Here is a 27,662-nt window from a genome sequence, read left to right on the forward strand (position 1 = left end):
TAAGTTGGGAATGCAATAGAAACTTATCTGATTCCTGTTTATCAGTTCACTACATTAGCTATCATTGCCTATTTCCTCTGTTAGATTTGACTAATACCTATCACTAGCTGAATCTAGAGGCTACCAGCCACTCCCTAGTATACGCTTTGCACGTTTGCTCTTACCAGTAGGATGTTGATAGTAGTTCCAGACTTGTTTATATCTATAATCACACAATTAAATTAAATATTGTATAAACCAAGTAAATATGAGTGCAACCAGAATAACAACATTTCTGTGATAATTTATTTGAATATTGGGAAAGATTCTTTAAAGGTAATCACTTAAACAAAATGCTTTTAAATTAGATATGGGCAAAACAATTATAAAAACTAGGAAGAAATTATAAAGCTAGGAGATTTCTTCACACAGATTGCTTTGCAAGCATCTTCAAATTCTTGTTCCACTTTAATCATGATTAGGAATCAATCAGTTGAGCATATTCTATGGATGTGGCTCATGCTTACTGAGAACTTCACAAAGTCGTCGAGAGAGCAAACTAGGATGACATGGAAAGAATGTAGCGCACATTAAATATGGCTGTTCTCCATCTCAACATGTCCTCAGCCATGCAGTCAATAGAAAGAGGAACTAGCCCCACCTGGGAACTTTAAATCAGTATAATATTTTCACAGACTTCTTGATCCCTTCATGAGCCACAGGGTAGAACTCCCACTGGGTATCTACCTAAGCAGGTGAAGACCGAATGTCTTTGAGGTCCCTCACAGTCCTGTGCATCTCCTTTTATTGTACTTTGATAATAGGAATGAAGGCAGAGTGCCAAGAAAGATGGTCTGTAATAGAGGGAGAAAGGAACATAAAATTCTGTACAATCTCCCAAAATTTATCAGTGAATACCTGTGACCCAGAAAGCCTTAATGTGTCACAGAATTCTCCGATCCTCACTTGATATAGTTTTTCTAAGTACACACACACACACACACACACACACACACTCAATATAGTAGTAGCAAATATTGATTCTCAGTTCTTGTGGCTAATGTCTCATAAATAAGGATTTAGTCAAATTCATTTTGACTAGAGGTCTTTTAACATTTGAATTAAAATGAGATGAAGTGTTGGATTTCCCTACTCCTTCAGAGGTTTATACTGGTTAACCAGGTAACTGAAAATTGACTCTCCATGGTAATCACCTAAATCAGATCCAGATAGTTTCTCATTTATAATTTTGTCTTGCTGAATGGCAAGTCCCACCCATTTTCAAAACAGTCTCCTACCATCCATTTTATGGTCAGTATAACCCAACCCCAGTGCTTTTTTCAGTTTTCCTGTTTTGTTCTCCATCTGGCAAGTGTGAGACTTTCTTATCTTGAGTGCTGGCAAGGGCAATGACTCACCGATAAAAAGTAATAGAGGTGCTAAGCTGTCAGTTTTAACATCCAAGGACAAGAATGAAAGCTAAACACTCAGTACTTGCTTTATCTGTGCAATGAATGACACAGTTTGTGTAAGTGTGAACTGTGAAAAGGGAAAAGAGATAAGGCAAAAGAGGGGGGGAAAAAGCACAAAAATCCCCAGATAATGATGCCAAAAGCAAATGTTGCTGTATTCTGTAACCTAACCATATCTTTCACCATTCATTAAGGCATTTTAGAAGAAATATATAACCCCCTTTTTCCACACACACACACAAATGCAGTGCTTCACTTAGAGAACAGAATAGAATATTACTTTATAAAACCCCTGCTATGAACATGTCTTAACTCTTTAGAAAATATTTAGAAAGATGAAGATAGCCACCCATCTGTTTTCTCAAGTTGGCCAAATGTATGATATTACTGGAATTGAGAAAATGTTGTCTGAACATTCACTTAACTAAAAATTAAACATATGCTATCTTTTATTTTAGTCATTTCTCAAGTTTCCCTCTAGGAGTTATGTGAATCACCTTACTGTAGCCTGGGCTACTGGGAGCTGTGAGCCCTGAGGTGGGGTAGGGAATGAGTGAAGGCTGGGGGCCGCAGGCAGGGTGGGGTGGGCGGGCATCTGGGACTTCTACCAGAGACTTCCACCACATTCTCCTCGGTAGTGAGTGTCCTGCCCTAGCAACAGATCCTTTTAATGGTTTTCAGTTTCTTAACTCTTCCAGGACCTCAGGACACTTTCTCTTTTTTCCCAGTTCTTGCTTCATTTTTCCCCCCTCTAGTCAGCAGCGATATTAAGACTCCACTGGGAATTTCAACACATAAAAAATAGCCAACCCTCTCAGGAAGGCAGAAATCCAGATGCTCGAGAATTTGTTATAGAGAATGCACGGAGGTCAGAAGTCTGACAGTGAAGTCATAAGTACTGTGACTTTGGCTTGCTGAACAACTCTATACTTCATTTTACTTATCTGTAAAATGGGGTGAAGAGTGATATATTGTTGCGCAGTGGTATTGTATGACTGTAAAGTCCCACATAGATTCTAGTTCTTATGACTTAACTCTCAGATTTCTGTTTTCTTTTCATTATTCAGGCAATTAAAGTCAGTTAAGTACAGAAATAGTCTGCTGCTGGCTTGTTGACCAATGGAATGTTGGAATTAAGTAAATCCTCTGCTATCGGCCCTGAGTAAAATGAGAGAAATAACTTTTTAAAATGGAAAGCAAAGCAAACATTTTATAACCTTAATATAAAACCCATAATCTATGTGTTACAATGGCATACTATACATATCCTGAGATTTTTAATAGGAATTTAATTATGCCATCTTAAAAAGTTGCTGCATAACACAATTTGTTGTGATTTATGTCATGAGATCAAAAAGAATCATTAGGCACAATTACTAAAAAGACTCATGTATCCCTCATGGAACTTTTCGGTAGAATATTTTTCTCTTCTTGGATGAATGGTTGGCCTATATACTATTCTAAGAACTAATTTGCATTTCTAAACCATGAGAGTACTCATAATGAGTTATTTATTGCTTTTATTTATAGTTCCATCTTCTTACATGTTTGATATTTACCCAGGCTTGACTATCAAATTATTAAGGTGACTTTATCATGAATATTCTCAAAATCACGATCCCTGCATTAAAAACTGTGCTTCAGTTCCTAAACATAAAGATCACTGTCAAGCTACAGTGTTTATGTATTCTTCTGCTAAGTATTTTCAAATAGAGAACGAAGAACCATTTGGTTATACAGAGTTGGGTTCAACATTGGGCGCATCCATGTCTGCAGCAGGCAGCCTCCTCCACTCCTAAGGCAGGACCAGTTTTTTCAGTCAGAGCATTCATCTTTAGTGCCCAGATAATAAATTCCTCCTGCTCTCTTACTGCCATTTGAGCGTTTCTGCTTTCTCTTGACAAAAGAGAAGCTATTACCAGAAACATTCTTTAGCTTTCTTCTTTGCAAATTAAATTATTGCAATTGTTTTAACACTTTCTCACAAGTACTACTCTTCTCTATGCAACACCCTCATGAGGATCAGGAATGCCTCTTTTCTGTTTACTTGCCTTGTATAAGTGAATATGGTGAAGTGGAGGTAAGAGACTCCTGTGACTCCAGCAACTCCGCAAATGATGATTTCCAACATTTGTCAAGCTCTAACGATTCTTACTATTCTCTAAATGTGTCATATGTGTTAATTCATTTCTTACAACCACCCTGTAAGGTATCAACCCCATGTTAACAGATAAGGAAACTGAGGTATGGAGATGCTAAGGAATTTGCCTGTGGTGGAGCTGGGATTCAAACCCAGTCAATCCGACTCCACATTGCACTCACTTACCTACTCTGCTACACTGCTTTCCACTAGTCAGAAGAAGCAGGGGTTTACAAAGTCTTCCTTAATGCTCGAGAGAATGGGTTTCCTGCCAGTAGATTGGGACAAATAAGGAAAGTGTGGAACTTGCCTGGTAATTCTTGATGGTGATTGACAGTAGTCACTCTTTCTCCTTTCCTTCCCTCTTTTTTCCCTCCTCTCTTCATTGATCCAAGTTTAAGAAAAAAGATTTGTCTTATGTAAGTGTATGAGTCAGTCTCTTCAGGTTCTGATTTGTAAAAGGTAGATGTCCCTCACTAGGTATCAGAGTGGTGCTTGGAATCTAACCATTAGAGATTACTTGTGTGTTCTCAGGCATGACTGCCTCCCTAAAGTTCTGCAGTGTTGCTACACCCCTGCTCCAGGAGTGTTGCATAAGGTATCATTGGCACTTAGGATCAGTGTCCTATAAAATTCCATATGGCTTGCAGGAGAACCTAGGTCATTGGTCATCAGAAGGAAAAAAAGATACAGAAAGGGAAACAGGCTTTGCTCTTTTTATAGTTTTGTCTAGGGCTACACCTAATCAGTGAGACCATGATGGGATACATGCGATTCAAGAAGCCCAGAGAAATGATATGTTAATTCTAGAGATTGTATTTCAACTATTGAGATACTTTATATGTGGTAGCAGAATTTTCTTTTAGCTTTTGATTTATTAGCTAATGCTAATTTTTATGCTTTTCTAACTCCTGTACAGTTGAAGTGTTTTAAAAGTGTCCCAAACTGGCTAGTTTTAGATTTTAGTTTCCAAGTCATCTTTTTTAAAAGACAACCCTTCAATTCCATTGCTCCAGGAACATCTTAGAAGCTACCCTTCTTTAGAGGACTCTGCCCTAGACCTGTCAGTGATACTCAAGTGAATGTCTTCACATTCAGAGACTCAATTCAAGTTATAGGATAGTAACATTTATTATCTTAATTTATACTTATTAAGCCATTCATTACCAGACGAATAATTTCTATTATGAGTAATATAATAGACATCAAGAAAATGAACTAACCAGGGTACTGATAAAAATCTATATTTTCCAGTATTATAAGAGAAAGTACTAGAGATGCAAGTTCCCCTGTATTAAAAGTTGTGATTTTTCTTGAATATTTATCACACATTAAGAGCTCTCATCTATGATTTTGAATCTATATACAAAAATAATTCATATAAGTTAATTTTTTTCAGATCTTTCTTAAATATGTTATTTAAAATAGAGCTTATTTGAACAGTTTGTCCTAGAACATTAACTTATTTAATACAGTGGTAAATTTTGTAACAGCCAAGATATTTCTTCAAAACAAGAATTTGGACAAAATCTTTATTTCACCTAATGAAAGTATACCATAGGAAGTTAAAGGGAAACATGAATAATTAATGACATTAAATGCTGATGGGTCTGTCCCAAAAATACCCTATAGCATTGGAAGTTGATGAGCATTTTCCTGAAGTTGGTGATTATTCATTGAAATTGATATGCTTGTGAAGGGAACAATGAGATGAACTGCGTTTTCTTCTTTGTAACTTGGAATCTTTTACTATAGTGTTAATGAAAGTACATGCTAAATGTCTCAGGGTAAGGGTAGAATTCTTCATCTTGTTAGTAATTATTCTTGACTTCTTGTGATCCAAGATGAGAATGTTGGAAACAAAATTATGCGTAATTTGCACATACTGATTGCAGTCACAAAAGCTCTTCTAAAAGTTTTGCCTTAGGCAAAAAAAGAGAAAAATTTAATCTACTTTTATGAAGTCACTCAAATGTAGCATGCTTGCCTCCATTAAAAATAACTAAAATATCCTAAGGCAATTTATATTTGGTAACTGTAGTTACTTTAAGATGTTTTATATGTGACTAGATCTGAAATTAAGAGCAGTTTCTTAAAACTCTGATATTTAAAACAAAAAGAGATTTAAGTTAGAGAATTTTAAAAATCCTCCCACATCACCAAGTCCTGTCAGCTTTATTTTCGAAGTAACTGTGGCTTCTCCGAGTCTCAACACCTCCACTCCCACTACCCTATTCCACCTTCTTTCACCTGGACTCATGGAAAAGCCACTCTTGAATTCCTCTAATCAGTTCTCCACAAAACAACCCATATTCTTCCTTAAACATAAACTAGATTCCTCTACTCTCCTGCTCAAAATCTCTCTGCAGTTTCTCTCACACTTGGAATAAAATTCCAAGTTTTCACCATTGTCTTAAGAGGCCCCACAGGCCTTGCTTCCTTCCCCAACCTTGTCTACCTCTGCCCTGCTCTATCTTGTACTGCTCTCCCTCTGGCCACAGCACTCTTGCTCCACTTCCTTTTATTTCTGGAACGTACCAAGGTTATTCTTACCTGAGGACAGTTTCAGTTGCTAGTCATTCAGCCTAGAATGTGCTTCCGTGATCACCCCTAGCTCATTCTTGTCCCATTAAGGTCTCTACTCAAATGTCATCTCTCAAAAAAACTTTTCTTACCACAGCTTCAAAATGGTCTCCCTCCTCTCCCTGCCCCCAGAAGATCTCTAGTCACTTATCCTACTTATTTTTCTCCTTTGTGTTATCACTACCTGAAATTATATATATACACATGTATATATATACACATACATATATACATATGTGTGTGTACACACACACACACACACACACACACACATATGTATTTGTTTTTTGCTTATGTTCTCCACCAGAAGGTAAGTCCCCTGGGCAGAGTGGGAAGTTGGTCCTGTTTAACACTGAAACTCCATGCCTAGATCAATGTCTGGCATGGCATAGTAGTTGATAAAACCTCATTGAATATCCATATCCCAGAGCTGTCACATGATCAGAGGTTTGCATACCTGGGCTGAATGTCTGAATGAATAGGTATTACAAGCTTTGTGTTTCTAGTTAGAAATATTCCCCTTGAGCAGAATGTGCCCCCTACAGATGAGTGCTCTCACCTAGTCCTCCCCTCGGCCTTCTTGATCATATTCTCCCATTGGAACAGATTTATTTTCTCCTGTTTGGATGAACAAAGTCAAGGAGAAGGCTAGTTCTTGTTAACTAAAAAGCAATTTGGGGCTTATTTTATCCTATAAAATAATCAGAAAATGAATTTTTCCCAAAGAAAGGATATAGGGTGACATTCAAGTTCTCACGAAGCAAGTCAGTATCAGCGATACAACACTTGAGATTTAATACTAGACCTTTTCCATTTGTTTTTCTCTTTCCTACTCTATACTAATGAGAACCGAAATACCCCATATTAATCCACCTGTTATTGATATTCTTCTCATTACAATTTCAGATTCCTCATCAGATTCTCAGTTTAGATTTTAGACACTAACTGCCTCATTGTTACACTTCTAAACAGAAAGTCTTTCTTTACGGAACAAACACTTTAGAACATGCATAACTGAAAGCTGAGGAATCTCGGGCAGTTCAATGGTCTTTTGGAAAGGTATCTTCCTATTAAAACCTTAAGAAGTATCTGAAAACTATCTGCTATAATAGAAGTATGGCTTCTGATAATATCCAAAATGTTTGAAAAATAGCACTAATGATTAATGGAAATAAAATCATAAAATTGTTTTTTGTTATGTCCCTCCCCTCCCCTTAGAATCAACTTCAGAATAATTTCACATTGGTAGACAAGTGCTTCCCACATGTGAATTAGAGTTAAATTATACCAATGATGTCATTGACGTGGAATAAAAAGTGCTGTGATTTTTAGTGATGGCTATTTCACCACAGCTGTGAGCAATGTGTTCCATAAAGACTGGTATAATTCTCCCAGGAGCCATGTTAAAACCTCACTCTTGCAACTCTTTAGTAACATAATAATGATTAAAAATGGATGCAAAAGGTATTTGCCCACAAGGTCAGTATTTTATGTAGTTCCCGGTTAAGAAGTAAGAAAAAAAAGATTCTGATCTTATGATACACGTGGTATATTAGGCTAAGGTCCAGCACGTGCTATATTATTAAGCAAGTCTGCAAATTAAAATAAGAGGGTAATCAAATACAATAGGGTGATTTTCTTGTTTGAAATAAAAGTGAAAACACAGTGCCTTTGAACTTTAAATATCTGAAGAAAAATAGCCTGGGTCAAAGGTAGAACTAGATTTTTTTTTTTTTCTTTAAAAGCTTTAAGATTGCCTACTCTTATTTTGGTTGGATTAAAGCAGATCGTTAGCATTACTGTAACCTGGGTCAGAGCCGTCCTGCGGGGGATGGCTGTGTGCCCAGCGACCCACTTTGCTGGGAACTGCCATGGTGGCCCTCTCCACAGGTGTCCGACGTGGAGCATAGTTCTCTCCTTGTGGGGTCTCGATGATTCACCATTGAACTTCCATTGAAGAGAAAGAGTTTCCCAAAATGGGAAAAGAAAAACAGCACCCAGCAAATAAAAATAAGCAGATGTATTTTGCATAGAGAAAGTGAAGTCATTTCTTATATTCCGAGTCCTTCACCTGTATGCCCAAGATCTGATGTGATGTGACTCTGAGCAGATTGCAGCCTTTTCCCACGAAATCTGTCTGGATCTTGTTTGGCCACGTTTTGCAGAAGGACTATTTATTTGAGTCATTGCAAAAATAAAGCCTCCTAGGTTGAGGTTGTATGGGGAAGGATGTTTAATCCAGAATGGATGAAAGCTCGAGAGTGAATGTGGATAATGCCTTTGCCATCCATGTTCTGAGCTCATGTATATATTAGTTCTGAGAATGCACAAATTATTTCTAAATTATTGATCATGATCTCGCTTAAACCTAGCCAAGTGCCTAATACCTAGCACATTTTATGTGCTCAAAGATGTGTGTGTGTGTGTGTGTGTGTGTGTGTGTGTGTGTTGAAATGAATAAAATGAGAAGGAAGAAACTTAAGATGGGAAATTGAAAATGATGCTAAGTATCAGTCTAAATAGTGGTATACGGGTATTTTCAGAGAACTACTCAGATCCCCAAACTGGAAGAACTAGGCTGTTGAACATGGAACAGATCAGTGTGGGTGTTCAGGACTAGGATGATGAATTCTACAAGGAAAAGATATCTGATGCCTTTCTAAAAGCTCTTCTCAATGTGAAAACAAAGCAGTCTAGCCTGACAGTTTACAGAAACTGTTCATGACGACAGCCTCCTTAAAAGACGTGTTTCCTCTTGTGGTATGCCCTACTCAGTAACACCTGCCTCACTACCCAGTGCTTTTTGTCCTTGTGGTATCCCCTTCTACTTTCCTCACTAGTGTGTACATAAATCTTAAGAGCAACATGGATTGGCCTCCAGGCCTGGAAGATGTAGAATAGTTTCCAAAGACACTTGATTTGCAATCAGGAAGTAGCTCAGACATCAAGCTATTTGGGCTCAATTAAGAAAAAAATCTTTGACAGCTACAAGTGGAAAGTTCTTGGGATGGGACAACTTTTAATAGTTCCAGACTTGGCAACCTTCAAAAGAAATGCTGCCAGTTCTTAATTTTAAAACTAGGACTACATTTATGCAACATTTAAACAACTGGTTAATTCAGCGAAACTATCACCCTAATTTAATTCGGTGACATAGATGAACAGAGCTTTGATTAACTAATTCACCTTCCAATCACTTGTCAAGATGTTGCAAATGGGCTGGTTTTTATTTTACACAACTGAGATTAATGATATCAATAAAGAGGTAAGTTTCAATAACTTTATTTTATACTTGAATTATGACTTAAAACAGTTTCTTACATTAATAATGGTGGACATATGAAGATTTGCTTTTAAACTTAGTGTGACTATTTTGGCTTTTTTTTTAAGTGACATATTTATCAAGGATAAGTATATGCTAAGGGCTCAAATGCATCTTTAACTATGCTTTTATCTTATGCTTAGAAAACTACAGCAGCCTCTTTATTTTGCATTGTAGATGTTAATCTCTTTAATCTATCCCATAAAGTTAAGGAAATCTCCTTAAACATTATTTTATAGTGTAATTTTCCTCCTCAGAAAACTTCAACACTGTATATGTGTCCAAACCTCATTATACCTAATCTAATTGAACATATGAAAAATAATAAAAATAAGGATAGGTATACATGAAGGTAATAGATAAAGAAAGTTTGATTGTATTTAAAAATTTCTTTTTCCCTATGTGTTTTTTCCTACTTACACAATTAGTACATCTTACCTACGTACAAAATAATTTAAATTTCATTCTCTTTTTTAAAGTTTCAATAATGCCCATTTCCTTGATTAAAAAAAAGAAAGGATAAACAGAAAAAATGGAAAGCACATAAGAATGTAGAAATAATCCATGTATATTACTGATCAAATTAATGTGAAAAAACTGAACTCTCCAGTTAAAATCAGATTGGATTTTAAAACAAATACAAAAAAAAAAAATCCAGCTATATTCAGATCATAGGATAAACACTTAAAATGTTTGGATAAAGATTTAAAATCAAAGGACAGAAAAAGTTTGTTTACCATTCAGTAAAGAAAATAAAATTGGTGTTATTATCAGAAAAAGTAAACGTAAAGTCAAGAGGCATTCCTAGAGATGAACACTTCAAGTCATCCCTAAGATATAATAGTTCTATTCTTATATGCACCTATAATATTATCTCAAATTGTAGTAGTCCACCTTATAGATGAAGCAGATAAAAATGTTAGCAAGGTTGTAGAAGATTTGAACAGTATAGTTAACAAGTATGATTTCTTTAACATTCAGAAAACATTACACTTCACAATTGGAAAATAAATATTCTTTTCAAGTACACAAGGGACATTATGAAAATTGACTACATTTTAGAGCATAAAGATACCCTCAACACGTCAAAAGATTGATATCAGACAGCTCATATTTTTTAAACACAATCCCATGAAGTAGGAGACTAGGAAGAAGAAATATTGAAACACTTAAAAACACATTTTCAAAAGACTCATAAAATAAAATAAAAAAATAGTGGAAATTATAACTATTCAGAATTAAATGGTAAAAATATTATATAACAAAACTTGTGGGTAGAACCTAAAGCAAATTTTGGAATGACTTTTGTAGCCTTAAATACTCTCATGAGAAGAAAGCTCAAAATTAATGTTACCTTGTTTATCCTAGTAATACAAAATTGGTTTAATAGTAGAAAATCAATATAATTTACTTCATTAACAGATTAAAGGAGAAAAAAATTTAATAAATACAGTAGAAAAAGTTTGAAAAGTTTTAACATTCATTCCTGATAAAGGTCTTAGCAAGCTAGGAATAAAAAGAAACTTTCTTAACCTGAAAAAGATTGTACACAGAAGTATACAGTAAATATCATACTCAGTGAGAAGTGTAAGAGGCATTCTTTTTAAATCCAGGACAAATCAGTGATGACCACTATCATTGCTTCTAACCAATGTTAAGTCAATAAGATAGCTTCACAAGTTCGATACTGTAATCATAATACAAAACTAAATTCTGTATCCATGTACCTATAACAATCAGGAAATATAATTAAAATAAAACAGAAAAATACATTCATTCTAATATGCCCCAAATCAACAACAGTAACTAATCACAATCAACAAAAAACCTTTCAAAATATGCATACCTTTTATGGAGAAAACTGTAACATTTTATTATAAGATATTAAATAAGTCCTAAATAAATGGAGATATACATGCTATGTTCTCAAACCCTATATTGTGAAGCAGTGAATTTTCTTGAATTTTGTCTAAAAATTCAAAGTAATTCCAACTTTTTTTTCTATGGACTAGAATAAACTAATTCTAAAATATAAATGCAAGAGCAGAGATGATCAGTGATCAATGTAGTGCTACTTACCTAACTAGATGTTGTAACTGTGTATTTTCATAAAGACAATTAGACCAATAGCACCAAAATAAAGAACCTAGACACAGATCCTTTTGTACCTGGAAATTGACTTGTGGAAAAAAACAGGCATTGTAAATCAGTGACAAGGAAAGAACAATGTAATAAATGATACTGAGAAAAGTGATAATCCCTGTGGAAAAAATGAAATTGGAGCCCTATCTCATCTCATACACAAAAATTAATTGCATGTGGATTAAAGACTTAAATGTGAAATGCAATAATTAAAACAAATATTTCAAGAAACAAAATAACAATAACTTTATATTCTGGTGTTGGGGTTTGGAAGCATTTCTCTTAAGATATTTAATACACTTTTAAGTTAGTACTTCTGCTTAGCAAAAGACACCATAAAGGAAAAGAGTAAAAGATAAGCCAAGGACTGGGATAAAATATTTTCAACATATGTCCGTGAAAAATGATTGCTAACTAGTGTGTATAAAGAACTCCTGCTAACTAGTGTGTATAAAGAACTCCTGTGGCCTCAAGTAGGAAAACCCAACAAAAGCTAATAGAAAAATCAGCAAAAGTCATGAATAACATTTCACATAAGAGAAAACAGGAAAAGCTCAGAAGATATGAAAAGATGATGAACATCATTAGTAATTAATCAAATTTAACTTAGTATATTTACATGTTAAACCACAATGAAATATTTTATATGCACCAAATTGGCAAAGATTTTAAAAGTCAGAAAATACCGGTGTTTACAAGGATGTAAAATAGGGGTTGGCAAACTTTTTCTGTAAAGGATAGTAAATATTTTAGGCTTTGCAGGTCATAGGTCTCTTGTAAACAACTCAACTCTTCCACTGTATCACAAAAGCTGCCTTAGATAATGTGTAACCAATTGGTGGCTGTGTTCTAATAAACCTTTTATACAAAACGGGCAGCAGGCTTGATTTGGCCAATGGGCTATAGTTTGCTGACCTATGATGGAGAAGAAAGAGTAATCACATGGGAGTATAAATGGGTATAGACATTTTGGAATTAATCTACTATGAGAAGAGTCTATGCAAAATCCATTCCTACATATGTACTGTGAGAGAAACTCTAGTTCCACAGGCCTGTGCAAGAATGCTCATAGCAAGATGTTTATAGTAACAAAATACTAGAGTCATCTCAAATGTATATCACCAATAATATGGATAAACTTATTTTGAAATTTTCATACAAAGGAATACTATACAGCAGACAACATGAATGAGCCACAGCTAGAGGCAGTAACAAGGATGCATCTCAAAAACTGTTTTTTGAGAAAAAAAAAGAGCAAATCACAGGGGAATACACAGTATGAACCCATTTGAATAATGATTAAGAGGCAATACTAAAAACTCATCTTTAGAATTACAAACAAAGTGGTAAAACTAAATTGAGAATCAATAGAATGATAAAAACAAAATGCAGGACAATGTCCACCTCTTGCGGGAGGGACAGAATGTGGTTTGAGAAAGCCCCACAAGAGCTTTTAAGATACTGGGGCTGTTCTCTTCCCTAATCCAGTTGGTAGATAATTGTGTTTGGCTTTCATTTTATTCTTTACATGCTAAACACATATGTTATATAGCTTTGTCTATGTGATATTTTACAATAAAATATAAGTTCAACTATAATGTGTTATCCAGTTAAGTAATATTTTAGGAAGATTATTCTGGTAGAGGTATTCAAGAATGACCAGAAAGGAGGAAAGAAAGATCAGGCTGACCAGTTAGAGACTGTTAGAGTACTCCAGGTATAAGGAGCAGTGGTCACTTTTTGAGGTACAAATGTAAAGATCTTGGATAGAAGTGATGAAAAGGACGGTTAAGCCAGAAATGTTTACTGGAAAAATATGAAACAGAAAAAAGCAAAACAAAAATCTGTTGTAAAAATTCTCAAGGAAAGTTGAACAGTATTTATTTTGACATAAAATAATAAAAGAATAGCTCATATTAATATAATTTAATGAATAATGACCCAATACCTGGCACAAAGAGTAACTGTTGAGAACATGAAAAGGTAAGAAGAAACATGATCAATTTACCATGGTGGTTAAGGACGTGTGTTTAAATCTCTAGATCTTTGGCAATATTATTCATGTTTCTAAGGCTCAGTTTCCAATCTGTAAAATGGGTGTAATGACATCTATTTCAGTTTGAGGGCATAATGTTGTGTTTTTGTGTGCTTACTATATTGCATAGCACACCATAAAAACTTAGTAAATGACATCAAAAATATAATAACACAAAACGTAATAAGGAAAATTGTGCCTTTTAAAGAAGTAATTGGTAGGTTTTTTTCTCTAACATTACCTTGATCTGCTTGTAATAATGTTTTTACACATGGCACTGTCAACACCTGGCTTGGCTTAGCTGGTATTGCTCTTTTCCTTTGTCACTGTAAAGAAACATTGGCTAATACAACTGGATTTGTTTTAGCCCTTACTTTGATACATTTTCTTTTCACTCTATAACTTTGAAAGGGGAAATTCACTGAATAAAGCTAGTTATGATGTCACAGAACATATCTCACACTTCCATGATTTGGGGCGGTACCCTTAGAGAAGATAATTGAACATACACATCTCACTCCTAGCCATCTGCAGGAGATAAATGGGTAAAAGCTGGGTTTACATGCATTTAAATTCTGAGTTCTAAGCTTCTCTTTCCTGTGGGAAACTTAGTTAAAATAAAATACAGAGTAGATATAAAGGAAGAAAAGTGAGAGCCCTTGCAAAGGAAGGAAGTCTCACTGCTTAGAGTGAATAATCTAAATCAACTGCCTATACAATTGCACTGATAATAGTTGAAATTCCTTTTTTATTTTTATTGGGTACATTCAACCTTTAATGGCTCAAAACTATTTCTTCCCCATTTAATAGTAAGAACAATAAAGTCATGTCTTAACTACATGAATGGGGATTACTTTAGGATTTGAAAAATATTCATTGCCTTGAGAGCAAAACATAAAATCTTCAAGGTGAAACTTGAAATATTGCTTTTAAATTTTTAATTGTGTTTTATGGAGATACTATTTCAATCTTATTTGACTTTTGAATTAGATTGTTTAATGCTTGGGGCTATATACAGCTACTAGAAGAAATTAACTTTGGAAATATTTTTAAAGAAAATATTTTTAAAGAAATGGAAACTGCTTCTTTATGAAAACCTGAAAAATCTCTAGTAATTTTCTCAAACTCATCAAGCAGGTTAATTGTCATTTTTTATAATATTTTCATACTAAGTTACTAAATCACCAAACTAGCATGTATATAGTGCCTCATTTGCTTGTGGTTTTGGCATATTTTACCTAAGAAGAAAAGTTAGATTTTCCTAACAACGTAGCTAGTCTTTGCAATTTTGGAGGATGGCTAGGGGGGAGTCTTTGCAATTTTGGAGGATAGCTAGCGGGGAGAGGTAGGTTGATCACTTCTAACTATAATTTGTTTTATTTACTTGCACTTATGTCAGTCTAAGTAAATAATGAGAAAAGAAGAATCAAATAAATACACATGGAATATCAGAGATATGCTGCCAAGGAACTCATTCGTTAGAAAATTTAACAACAGTATTTCACAGCTACCTTAAAAAATAAGACAAAATAAGAGGCGACTAAAGTGGTATGTACATAAACTAAAAGCCTGGATACATTCGATTGTAGCATTTTAAACATTTTTTTTTTCAGTTTGGTAAAATTCAGAGTAACTTCTTATAACTTCTTAAACAAAACAATGTGAATGAATGTTTTGCTTTATGAGAGCTGTGTAAGAGGAGCCAAACTCAATGTCAATTTTGTAGAATATGCATCGTCGTAAAAGCGAGTCAAGTGGTTAAAATGCCTGCAGCCCTCTCTGATGGACAGCACAGATATGGTAAGCTGTGGACTAAATTGGAATTCCTGTTCACTCAGACTGTTTCCTGTCTCTCAGTGATGAAGGATGGAGGAATATGACAGGCAGGAAAACCCGAGTGTGTTAGTAAATAAAGTGAAAAATGAGAGTTAGGCTCAGGCTTATTCACTCCACAGCAATAAGAACACAAATGACAGAATCCATTCTCAGTTCTCAAAGTTGAGAAAGGTTATAATGGCAAATACTTTTTAGTGATTGTGATACGCTAGGCATTTGACTAAGAACTTCATAAATCTTACACCATCTCTTGACCCTCCTGACAAAACTGTACAGTAATTACTATTATTGTCACCATGTTATGAGATGGAAATTGAGGCCAAGGGAGCCTAAATTAATTGGATCTATGTCCCAAGCTAAGTGAATGAATGGGCTAGGTTTTGAACTTGGGTCTCTGATTCCAGAGCTCATGTTTTAAACCCCTTACTGTGGTTCTGGGGGAAGCAAAGACTGAATGACTCCCAGTGTGGGAGATTCTTCTGTGAGACCAGATTAGGTGCTCATTTGATGTTAACATTCTCGATTGGTTTGATTTGAGGATCTAGTAACAATACCTATGCCCTCTGGGTGACTAATGGTAAATTTGAAAGCTCTGATAAGAAATATTGCCTGATATTATTTAGATAAGTTGAATAAAATATTCTTTAAAAATTCCATCTGTTTGCTAGACATTTCCTTATGACTACCTGTGAAATTTCCAACTGCCTGTGGAGGTTCAAAAAGGCTATCAGAATAAAGATGTCCCAAAAGAATTCGTTTTAGGGAAGCGGTGAAATCAATGTGCAGTAGGAACATGTACTAGGTTAATTACTACAGTCATTTAAGATGATAACATAAGGTCTGTGTAGCATCATGAAGAAAAATGATAAAAATACTAATTGGCATATGCAGAATATAAGTTGCTTATACACTGTAATTATGGCTATGTTTTTAAAAGCAGTCTTAAAAAATACACCAAATGCTAACAAACGGTTGTGTGAAATTGGTGGGATTTTTTTCTTTCTCTAATTACAAGTTTTAAATAATGTAGTTAAATTATTTCATAATAAAAAGAATGAATAAATAGAAAACCAAAACAGAAAAGCAAAAATGTATTTAAAAGAGACATTTAAAGCTTATAATCAACAGGTTTTCTTGACCTGTGAAAGTGACTGATTATCAAGAAGGTGAAAATGAAGATGATTCCTAGTTTTTCTGGAGTCACATGTGTTTTCCAAGATAAGAAGAAGAGCAGGTTTGAGAGGAAGATAATTGAATTCAATTTAGACATTGTCGAGTTTTGAAATTAACCCAAATACTGAATGCAGGAGAAAGAGGAGATTTTTGGAGAAGAAAATATGTTGTTTTTGCTGTTAGGTTTGCTGAAGTATTTTTATGCCGATGTTTTATGTATGAGGTGAGAATAGCAACTCAGAAACTCAGATGGGAGGATTAGATTTGAACAGGTGAGACTGGGGGCATGGATTTCATTTTAGAGGCGAGTACTACTTTTCTTCTGTGAGTTATTGAGGAAATTGTGAATGGGCTTAGATAATGAAAGTTAAACCTGTTTAGGTATAAAGCTGAGATAGAGAGGTGATAAAGAAAGGAAATAAGGACTCCCAGGTAACTACTGGTTTGAATGACGGAATGAATGCTGGTGTCACCGAGTGATTAATGAAATAAAGAGGATTAGCAGATTTAGCAAAAATTCATGGATCTAGATTTTGATTTCAATGTCTATCGTACATCCAGGGAGAAACAGCCAGTCAGCAGGTAGATCTAATTGGGGCTCATGAGTGAGGTCAGAGCCAGTGATAAAGACCAGTGTGGAGATGGTGAAAAACATGGCAGTGAGTGCAGTATCTCAGAAAGAGTAGGCCATGCATCAAATACTGCAGAGAGGACCAGGACAAGGACTGAGAGGTGGCCCCTGATTTGGCTGTGGGGTGAGTCATTGCTACTTTGGATCGGGCATAGGATCAAAAATCTAACTGCAGTGGGTTCAGTTGTGAATGGGTTGGAGGGAGTGGCAACAACAGAGACAAAGCATTCTCTTAAGAATGTTGGTAGATATAAGGTGTTGAGTCCTTTATTTTATTTTATTTTATTTTATTTTATTTTATTTTATTTTATTTTATTTTATTTTATTTTATTTTATTAATTTATTGAGAGGGTAACATAGGTTATTAACATATAAAGTTCAGGTGTACAACTTTATAAAACACATCTATGTACTTCATTGTGTGCTCACCACCCAAAGTCTAGTCTTTTTCCATCACCATATATATTTGACCTCCATAACCCCTTCATCCTTCCCCTCTAGTAAACACCATTCTGTTGTCTATATCTATGGATTTGTTTGTTTGTTTGTTTTGCTTGTTCATTTTCTTTCCTATTTTATATCCCACCTATGAATTCAATCATATTCAGTCTTTTGACTGGAGAAAAGATGCATGACATGATTTTAGGATGTAGAAAATGAGACAGAGAAGAAAGAATGGTTGAAAATACTTCAATATGGAGATAATGGATATAATAGGTCCTAGAGAAGGTGTTAGGGGTGAAGTGGGAGTGGAGTTGCCCTGAAAAGAATAGGGATACCTACTGCTCTGAGGAGACCATCTAGAAGTGCTTTGTGTATTAAAGCAATAGTTCTCTCCCTCTCTCTCTATGCCAACTTAAATCTGTGTTACAACTAGACTGTCATTGTTCCAGAAAAATAATTAGCAATCTTCAAATTAATAAGTTCCTACCACTCTTCACTTTTGAGCTATTGAAGTTACCCAAGTAAGGAGCAGCTCCATAACTAATCAACTCTTGAAGTTTGGATTGTCTGCCCTTTGACTTTGAAATCATAGTCTATTTCTTCTCAGTCTTTTGTCAGTGGAGACTATCTTCTGAGATGCCACAAGGCCTCCAAAGTGACTATTCCATGGAGCTTATATCTTAAGTCAAATTACCCCAAATTTCCTCTAAATTTCATAAAAATTCACAAAGCTGTTTTTTGGTTTTTGGTTTTTTTGTTTGTTTGTTTTTTGTTTTTAATTTGTGAGCCAGCCATAGAGAAAAAGTTAATTTCATCTACATATATTTTAAGCATCTTACACATTTTCCATATATTGCCCCAAACCTTCATTTTCAGAATGAAGGAAAAAAAACTTAAGATCTGGAGGAATGAACTTGTTCAGGGTCATAGAGCTGATCGATAATACAATGGGAACTACAAATGAGGCTTCCTGGCTTGAAATCTAGTGCCTCCTCCTATGGCCTACAGTTTATACTTTACATCAAACATGGGGGTCTTTTTATTTGCTTGTTTTTTCACCTTCTTTTCTTTAAAAGTGTATCCATACTTTATTGTATTTGGCCTCAAATAGTAGGTTCATCCTTTATTACTGTGGATGATCTAATGTGGGTCTATTAGAAAGTTTCGCTACCTACATTATGATAGGATCTGGCTGCCAAATAAATGAAATACTATTTCCACTTTTCTCAACTGTGGTCTTATAAAGCAGCTATCATTGCTTTATTTTGTAATTATCCCCTTTGTCAAGAGAATTAGTTTGAAGGACTTCTTCAGCTTTAATATTTGCATGGTACAATGTACCGTGTCCTGAGTAACATAAGTAATAAAAAATAAAAGTAAAACCCAACAAACCTATCTTAGAACTGGTATATGTCCCAGAATTTGATTGGTTCTAGTCGTATAGATTTAAATATAAAACATATGAAAAGATTCTTTTGAAATTGAGCCTTTAAGGTTTTCTTAGAAGAGGAGGTTCTGCGTGTGTCAATTGAATTAAACATGATGTGGGATTCCCAGAGTGGAAATCTGAGCTCTTCAGAGAGTGTTAGGTGGTTGGACTGAAGGGACAAATAAATTAGAGACTTGGAAAGCTTATAGGCCTTATCAAACCTTATTTATACTCTCAAGGGTGGCAGCATGTAAAACAAATTAAGATGTGTCACTATTGGTATCTAAATCTCATGATAGTTTTTCAACTATTTTCTGTGGTAATAATCCTACTTATTTAGGTTGGGTTGATGCCATTTTGTTTCACAATTGGAAGTTCTTTTCTATTCTATAGATCTTTGTCTTTCATTCAAATGATATTTTTTGATGATAGAGATAGAACACAACTAAACAAAACAAATACCCGTTGCTGACTATGTTATATTTAAGGGTATTCCTTCAAAGACAAGACATAAATAAAGTGTATCAATTAGGAATGGCTTGGTCTAACTTTAACAATTATGTGGGCAGGAACAGGCTTAAATTATAGCTCAGCAGTTGGGGAAACCCTTCTTATTCTAAAAAGCTGAATCCAGTAACTTAGAAATAATACCAGTGTGTTAGAAGTTCAGTGTGTGACATGTGTTCCTTATTTGCAGTGGGTATTGCTATCGTGCATACACTTTGGCATTTCAAGGTTTGAAAATTGTCACAGAAAATTTTGTTTTATGTTTACATCATGTGGTTTTATATTTCTTTGATTTTAAAAAACTTGCATGCATGCATCTGGTCCTAAATTTATAAAAAATGGAAAAATATAAATAGAAACTAACAATCTCATATTAAGCTTGCCATATAGAGGTAACCACTTTAAACATTTAGGTCTTCTTTTCTCCTGGATTAAAAAAAAATGTTAATGATAATCATAATATAATAATAATAATTATAACAGCTGCTAACATTTGTTGAAAATTATGAACCAATAACTTCATAGTTCATTAAATTTATCAAATGAGGAAATTTATATAAGCACATAGAATAGTGCTTTATATACATTCTGTGTGTTTTATATCAATTTCTACTGTCTTGTTTATGTAAATTTCCTCATTTGATCCTCACAAAAATATTATGAGGTAGGTAAAATTACTGTTCCCATATTCTAGGGGACTAAAATACAGACAGGTTAAGTAACTTGTCCTAGAGCACACAAAGTAGTGGAGTGTTTGAATACAAATTCAAGCAGTCTGACCCCAGAGTCTGAACTTTAACTATTATTTCCCTCTGCTGCTTCATATACATGCTCAATTATATTTAATTTAAATCATACTTTAGTAACAATGTAACATTCTGCTTCTTTTTACAAACTTATTATCATAAGGTTTCCCCATGTTAATAATTCTTCATAAACATAATTTAAAGTCCCCTAATACATCATTATTTGACTGTATCCTATTATATGTAATTATTCTCTTCAAATGACACATTTAGATTGTTTACAGATTTTTGATACTATAAATAATGCTATGAAGTTATTTTGAGATAAATCAGGATTTCTGGTCATTTTCGTAGGATAGATTTCTGGAAGTAGAATGATTGCTTGCTACGAAGACATTTTAATGTCATACTTTTCTAAATTATGATATAAAAAAAGCCACGTCTACAAATAAACTTTAAATCTTCTTTAAAAGTTAATTAATGGGAGTACCTACATTTTAGAAGCTTTTATGATGTAATGAGAGAAGGCAGGGGACTAAGCACTGGGGAAACTATTCTCTAATTCAAGCCTGACCTTTGCACATTGATAAGCCACCCTTTATCTTTGTATGAAACCTCTGGAGCTAATCCACACATGGATTACCCATTGATTTTGAATAAACTGTGTGCTCAGAGCAGCTTTTTAAGGAGACACAACAAGAAGAGAAATTAGGCCAAAGATTGCAAAGCATGTATTGATATTTAAAAGGCACAATACACAATATTGTTTTTAGTCAGACTTATATAGACCTCCGTGTAACCTGAATATAAAATAACAAAATGGAACTCTGTTCTAAATCTATATTTAGCATAAATATGGGAATATCAAGGTACATTATCAAATAAACACTGGATAAGTCCTCCACAAATGTCTTCATTCTCGAAGTTGAAGCCAGAACCAATGGCATGAGTAGATCTAAACTAGTGGTGGTGGCGTGACTCTGTAGCTGAAAATGTGGTTTGCTTCCTTTGGTAACCTGTCTGATCATTATTTTCTTGTTTAGTGCTTTACTTATATCTTTCTTTCCGACTTTATCGACCTCATCCCTAAACCCCAGTCTTGCATACCATGCTGTTCTCTTCGTGCCCCGATATATTCTATTATATTTTCTATCCTGCTACCTATTTTTCCTCAGACTCCAAAAGTCAGAAAACCATTTATTTGGCTTTATCTATGTTTTTATATTCATATATACATTTACATATACACATTTATATGTATATACACTTGCGTATATGTATATGTGTGTATATGTATACATATATACATAGGGATATTTTAAATGTATATCTTCATTAATCAATAAGCTTGACTCCTAAGTGAAAATGTAAATTATGTAAAATGTTCCCTCTTTATTCTTCGTCTTTACTCAGTATTTTCTTATTATCTTGTGTCCCAGACAGGTTTTCCAACTTGGGTCTCAAATTTGTCATGACTATTTTAGAAAAAATGACGGCTAAGTAAAAGAATGAGCAAACTCAAGTAAATGAAAGGACATGCTACTGGCGCTAGTAAACAAAAATGAAAGCAAGAGGATTAAATACAAAGTGATTACAGTGAGAATACATAAATATGTAATAGCATTTAGGATTGGTTAGGATATTAAGTTCTTGCAGTTATGCCTTTCCTTAACTAACATACAAATACCCCCTTTCCAATGCTCCCTCAGGGAGGGTAGAAGTATGTATAATGTTACCTGTTATAAAGGATCTATTGGTTCTTTGTTCAGATGCTTAGATTTAAATTCTTGACTTTCAAAGAACAACTGTATAAAGAACTCTCCCTTGGTGAGTCTCTAAATACTAAAGAGCAGTGGCTCCCAAATTGGCTGCATACTTCAATCACCTGGGGAGATTATAAAAATGCAGTGGGGCTGAGAATTTATATTTTTCAAAGTTCTCCAATTAGTTTTGATGCTCATCCAGGTTTGGGGACTGCTGTTAAAGTGGCTGCTTGGATATTAGCTAAGTCAGTTTCTGTACCTTCAGTGGATATTCAGTAGGTGGCTAACAGTTATTAAGTGTATACATTGTGCCAATCACCATGACCTTTTGTAGCCAAAGAAATTTGTCTAGGTTTGTGAGTGGCAGAAACTAGGTTCAAAACAAGACTCTGAGTGCTCATTCTTATGCGGCCTCTCAACAAAGTGTCAATTAAGGCACAGAAAAGGTAAGGAACAGGCTAAAGTTAAAAATTTACTCTCTTACATTTTAGTCAATCAGTTTCTTCACCGTAAAATGGAAATAATATCTTTGTAGAATATTATTTACTTAACTTTATTCTAAAATGATTTTATACTTAAAGAAGATTTGCAAAGTTAGTACGGAGATTTCCTATATACCCTTCACTTAGCTTCTAATGTTAACATCTTAAGTAATGTAATGTCTAACATAGACATTTTATATGACCATGGTATACTTATCAAAACAAAGAAATTAATTTTGAATGCCCCCAGTTTTCCCATTAATGTATTTTTTGTTCCAGTGTTCAGTCCAGAATAACATTGCATTTAGGCATCATGTCTCCTCCAATCTGTGACAGTTTCTTGGCCTTTTCTTATCTTTCATGACTTTGACACTTTTAAAAACCAGTGGTCAGGTAGAATGCCCTTGGTTTGGGGTTTATCTGATGTTTTCTTATGATTACACTGATGCCATGAGTTTCAAGGAAGCATTCCCAGGGATGATATACCCTTCTTGTTGCATCGAAATAGGGCCTTTGTTAGATTTTTGACATGCATTCACTCTCAATATAGGTATTTAAGCAAAAGCTAGATGATTATTTGCAATGCTGAAAAAATCCTTGCATTAGTCAGGATCTTTAAGACCCCTTCCAGCTCTATAAGTCAAGCTAACAAGTGAACATTACAAATAAGAAGTCACACATACAAGACAAATATGAAGTTTGAGACTAGAGAGAATCAACATTAAAGAGTGATCTCCATCATAGAGAGTACTAGGGTTTCCCTATATGGGGGCTGAATTCAGAATGTGATATCTCCATTATGTTTGGAGTTTTCCCCAATGTGGAACCTTTATTACAGGCCCTGAAGACGTATCTGTAAGTGAGTATTTGCTGTGGATAATTGAAGCCACTGGGCCGCTCCTGTGGTTTTCTTCTTTGTGTTACTAAAAATTAAATTGATGTGTAGTTAAGTGGAAAGCGATCTAATTTTAAAGAAAGCAGTGACTTGACTCTGACTCTGACTCTGTGGTTTGGATATGTTATGTAACCTTTTTTGCCTTAGTCTCTCTGTGACTCACAATTCTTACTGAAATGTTTTGACTTATATTGGACTCAGAATATAGCTCTAGAAATATAATGCCTACCCCTGGCAAAATGGGATGTAATATAGTTAACCTAGAAGAGTTAATTCTATATTTCAACATATGCCTTGTAAAGGTGTTTCATTATAATAAATAATTTAAAAATGAAGATATCAAACAAACTAGTTTATTTGAAACGTACTGAAGTTCCCCTGGAGAAATGGGGGCACAACTGTAACACTGCAAATTTCATGTTGGAATGTTGACTGCTTATCTTGGAAAGATGATGGTGTCATGGAAAATGCTCTCAGAAATAAAAATTCTTGGCTTAGTATCAAAACTTCAGCTACCTACCCTAACAAATCATTTAATCTCACTATTTGGCTTCCTCTCTGCAACATTAGAGAATCAGGCAATTTTTAAGTCTCTGGTTTGTAAATTCTATATATATATATTTTTTGAGACTTCATCCTTCATGTCCATAAGTCCATTGATTCTGTATTGCTACTATACTGTATGTAAATATGTTATACTGGGTAGTGTTTTAAAAATTCAAGAAATGCTTGGCTATACACTTTTCCACTTGAAAAAGCAACTTGTAAATATCTCGCAGTGTTTAATAATTTGTTTGGAAAATTGATACATTTTTGTTCTTGCTACGAGTTTCTGAACTAGATAAAAGAACTTCAATCCCAAGGGAGAGAATAGTTTAGTTATAAGATATGAATTTTTGAAATAGAAAATAACCTTATAAATGAATATACATACAATTTGATGACTAAATTGTCTATCTGCCTAAGATGTTCCAAGTTATTTTATTGACATGAAAATTGTAAAGTGTTTGGAAAACAGTTTCATTTTGATAAGTATAATCAGCACATTTCCTGTACTATAGTTGCAGATCTGTTCATAAACAACATTAAAAGAAAAATAAAGTGACATAATGTCTGGGAAAGAATTCTCTAATAGAAACAGACTTGAGTTCATGGTTTGTGATATTTCAAGTACACAGTTCCTTCTGAGAGGGCCTTGACATATTTGTTGATTATAAAAGAAATGTCATTTGGCTCTATGCAAAGGTGGTATCATTTCATTGTGGTCTAGTTCATTCTGTTATTCTTGCTGACCAAAGAGGGAGAAGCAAATTACCCAGTCAAACTCCAAACTGTACTACAAACTTCCTAGCTCCTTCCTTCTGGAACTTAAAGGTACAGGGCAAGATGCCTTTTAAAGGTCTTTAATGACACCTTCAGTAAATCCTCCATTATGGTGAGGGGCAAATGGAGCTTTGTGATGGGCCAGATATGTCATGAATAAGCACACATGTCACTTCACATTAGATTCTAGTTTGGTTTCAATCCTAATTTGAAAGTTAATTGTTTTTTAAAATAATGTGGAAACAAACTCTTTTGATAATGAATTTCTAATCTACATATAAAATAGCAAAATCAAATACTTTTCAACAATGTCTCTAAAACTTGTCAGTACATTGTGAATATGGATAACATACTTTATACTCAGTTGTGTTGTTAATGTTTAACAGCTGGCTCTCTAGAGAAAAGCTCTGATTTTTGTAGTGTTTGCCCATGTCCGTGGTGTAAATACTCCCAAAATGGGCCAATTTCAAGCTACCAAGATTACTGTATGTGGAAATGTGCATAGTCAGCTCTCAGATGTTGTACAAGTAAGCTCTAATACACTTCTTATTATACTCATTACATGAATGAAGAAAGGAAAACCAGGTGGCAAATTCAGGGCCACGGAGTCATAAACAGGAAAATATCTGTTTCCCAGGTTCAGTCAGGCAAGCTCAGTGATTTCACTGATATTCCTGTCTAGTTTTGAACATTTTTAAGAATAACCTGTGCAAAAGTAGATTAAAACAGGGTGTAATTCCTGTGTGAAAAGGCTTTTACTATCGTTTTAAAAATCGGATCCTTAAGAATTGTGTATTTTCATCCAAAATTACAAATGCAAGGGATCTCCCTGTATGAAATTAGAGAGTGCTCTTGGACTGTTTGGCAACACCATGCAGGAGAAACGGGTAAAGAATGAGTGTCCTATTGGCTCAGCCTCTGAGTGAGGACAGCTCTGCAGATCTTAGCCAGTTCAGCTTTTTATAACTTTGAAGACAAGAAATTTGAGAGCTAGGACTTTGCTCCTATGGGTTATGCAATATGACCTGGGCGCATTTTTGGGTAATGTTGTAGCATAGTAAATCCCCTTTCTTACTCTTGGGTCCTATTGAGCCTTGTTTCTATGTGTGTAACTAAAGAGCAGATAAAACTACTATCCTGGCATTTGACAGGAAATACTCTGACGATGAACTTGATGAATGGTGGCTTAAGTCTTTTTTGTGAGAGTATTCATTTAAGTGTTTTATGGTGTTCTCTATAATCAAAACACATATAGGCCTCACACTTCTTTTGAATGCTGGTATTCCTTAATGTCTGCTTTAAATACCTCTTCCTCAGGGTAAGGACTTTTTTCCCTTCATTGCTGGGAGGGAGTGATCATTTAATGTTAACTTCACAACTATTTTGAACACTTTCTCTTTTTCTCTTGTTTCCTTCCCTCTTTCCCTTTCTCTCTCTCCTTTTCTCCCTCTTTCCTTCCAATAACCCCCCTTATAAGAAGAATAAATCCAGAAAATGAATTACAATTGAAATACAAATACAGGAAATTCCAGGGTTAAGCTTCATATGGCAGAGTTAACTTGGCCTTGAGTACGTTGCATTTTTTATTTTTCTGATGTTCTTGACTATATTAGTATAAGATAACCATATGTCCTGAATTAAGTAAGACAGTGTCTTAGATTTCAGCTTTTTTTTTTTTTCTTGACAATATTCTGCTCAAAAATTTTTACCAGGGCCATTCTACTGAATGGCTTATTTTGATAATAGAAATGCTAAGAGCCTTCCTGACCAAAATTGTCTAGTGGAGTCCTTGAAGTGAACATTTGATCTGAGATAAGCTACAATAGTGCTCAAGAAGCAGCAGCAGAGAACTAAGTCATTCACTAGGAGGATCTCTTCATCTAATGAATAGCTCACCACTTATTGCCATATAGCAGAGAACACAGTCTGTAGCGAAGGAATTTTTTTCTTTAGAGGAAGCGGGGAAATAAAAGGTGTTTTACTTGAGCAGCATCAGAGCAAACAGCAACTGGAGGCAGGGGAAGAGAGAGGATAGATACAGAAGGAAGTAATTACCTGAAAGAGGAGTGGAGGGAATAGGAGAAGCAAGAGACTACCTAGGCACACTTGACATTTCTGACTGCCATATGGTTCTCTGCAACCTCTGCTCTTGCCCCATTCCCTGATCTTCCTTTACTTTACCTTCTCCTTTAAAAAATAAACAAACAAATTCATTTACTTTTGCTGCTCAGTAATATACTTGCTAATCTTTAGGGCATTTTGTGTTTCTCTAATTTCCACAACTAAACGGAAAAGCCTATCCATCTGACCTGACTTATTCTCTATTTTTCCAACAACGCTCAATTACTGATTTTACGCATCCCTTTTAAGAGAGATTTCTTCGCCCAAAACAAGACTAACCTGTCAGTGAGCATGCATCCCATACCTATGCTAGGAATATCTATCTTTGAAATTGCATCTAAAAAAATGATTTATGCTGGTGAATGAAACTCTAGGTTTAAAATTGTGTCATCACATAGTTAAGTAAATATGGTATAGTCAAATTCTGTACTACAATCCTGGAACATGCAAGCCCTTTAGGAGTTGACCCACTCTTACATTTGTAGTGTGTCCTCTTGTCATCAATGCCACCCCTAAACCCATGCTCCTAACCTCACAGTTGAACCATCAGACATATTCTGTGGCTTCCTATTTTTTGTCTCTGAACGAGCTCTCCTTTTTTTCTGAACTGTACTCTACTCAACGTCCCTTTGTTCACCT

General features: G+C 34.7%; 1 long non-coding RNA gene across 2 annotated transcripts in view; it reads left to right on the forward strand.

Moving 5' to 3' along the window:
* LOC120604988 (uncharacterized) overlaps positions 1-27,662 on the forward strand; it is a 254,697-nt gene that overhangs the window by 3,953 nt on the left and 223,082 nt on the right. The gene's annotated exons all lie outside the window — the stretch shown is intronic.

Source organism: Pteropus medius, unplaced genomic scaffold (assembly GCF_902729225.1).
Source record: "Pteropus medius unplaced genomic scaffold, Ma_sr-lr_union100, whole genome shotgun sequence".
Lineage (NCBI taxonomy): Eukaryota > Metazoa > Chordata > Mammalia > Chiroptera > Pteropodidae > Pteropus > Pteropus medius.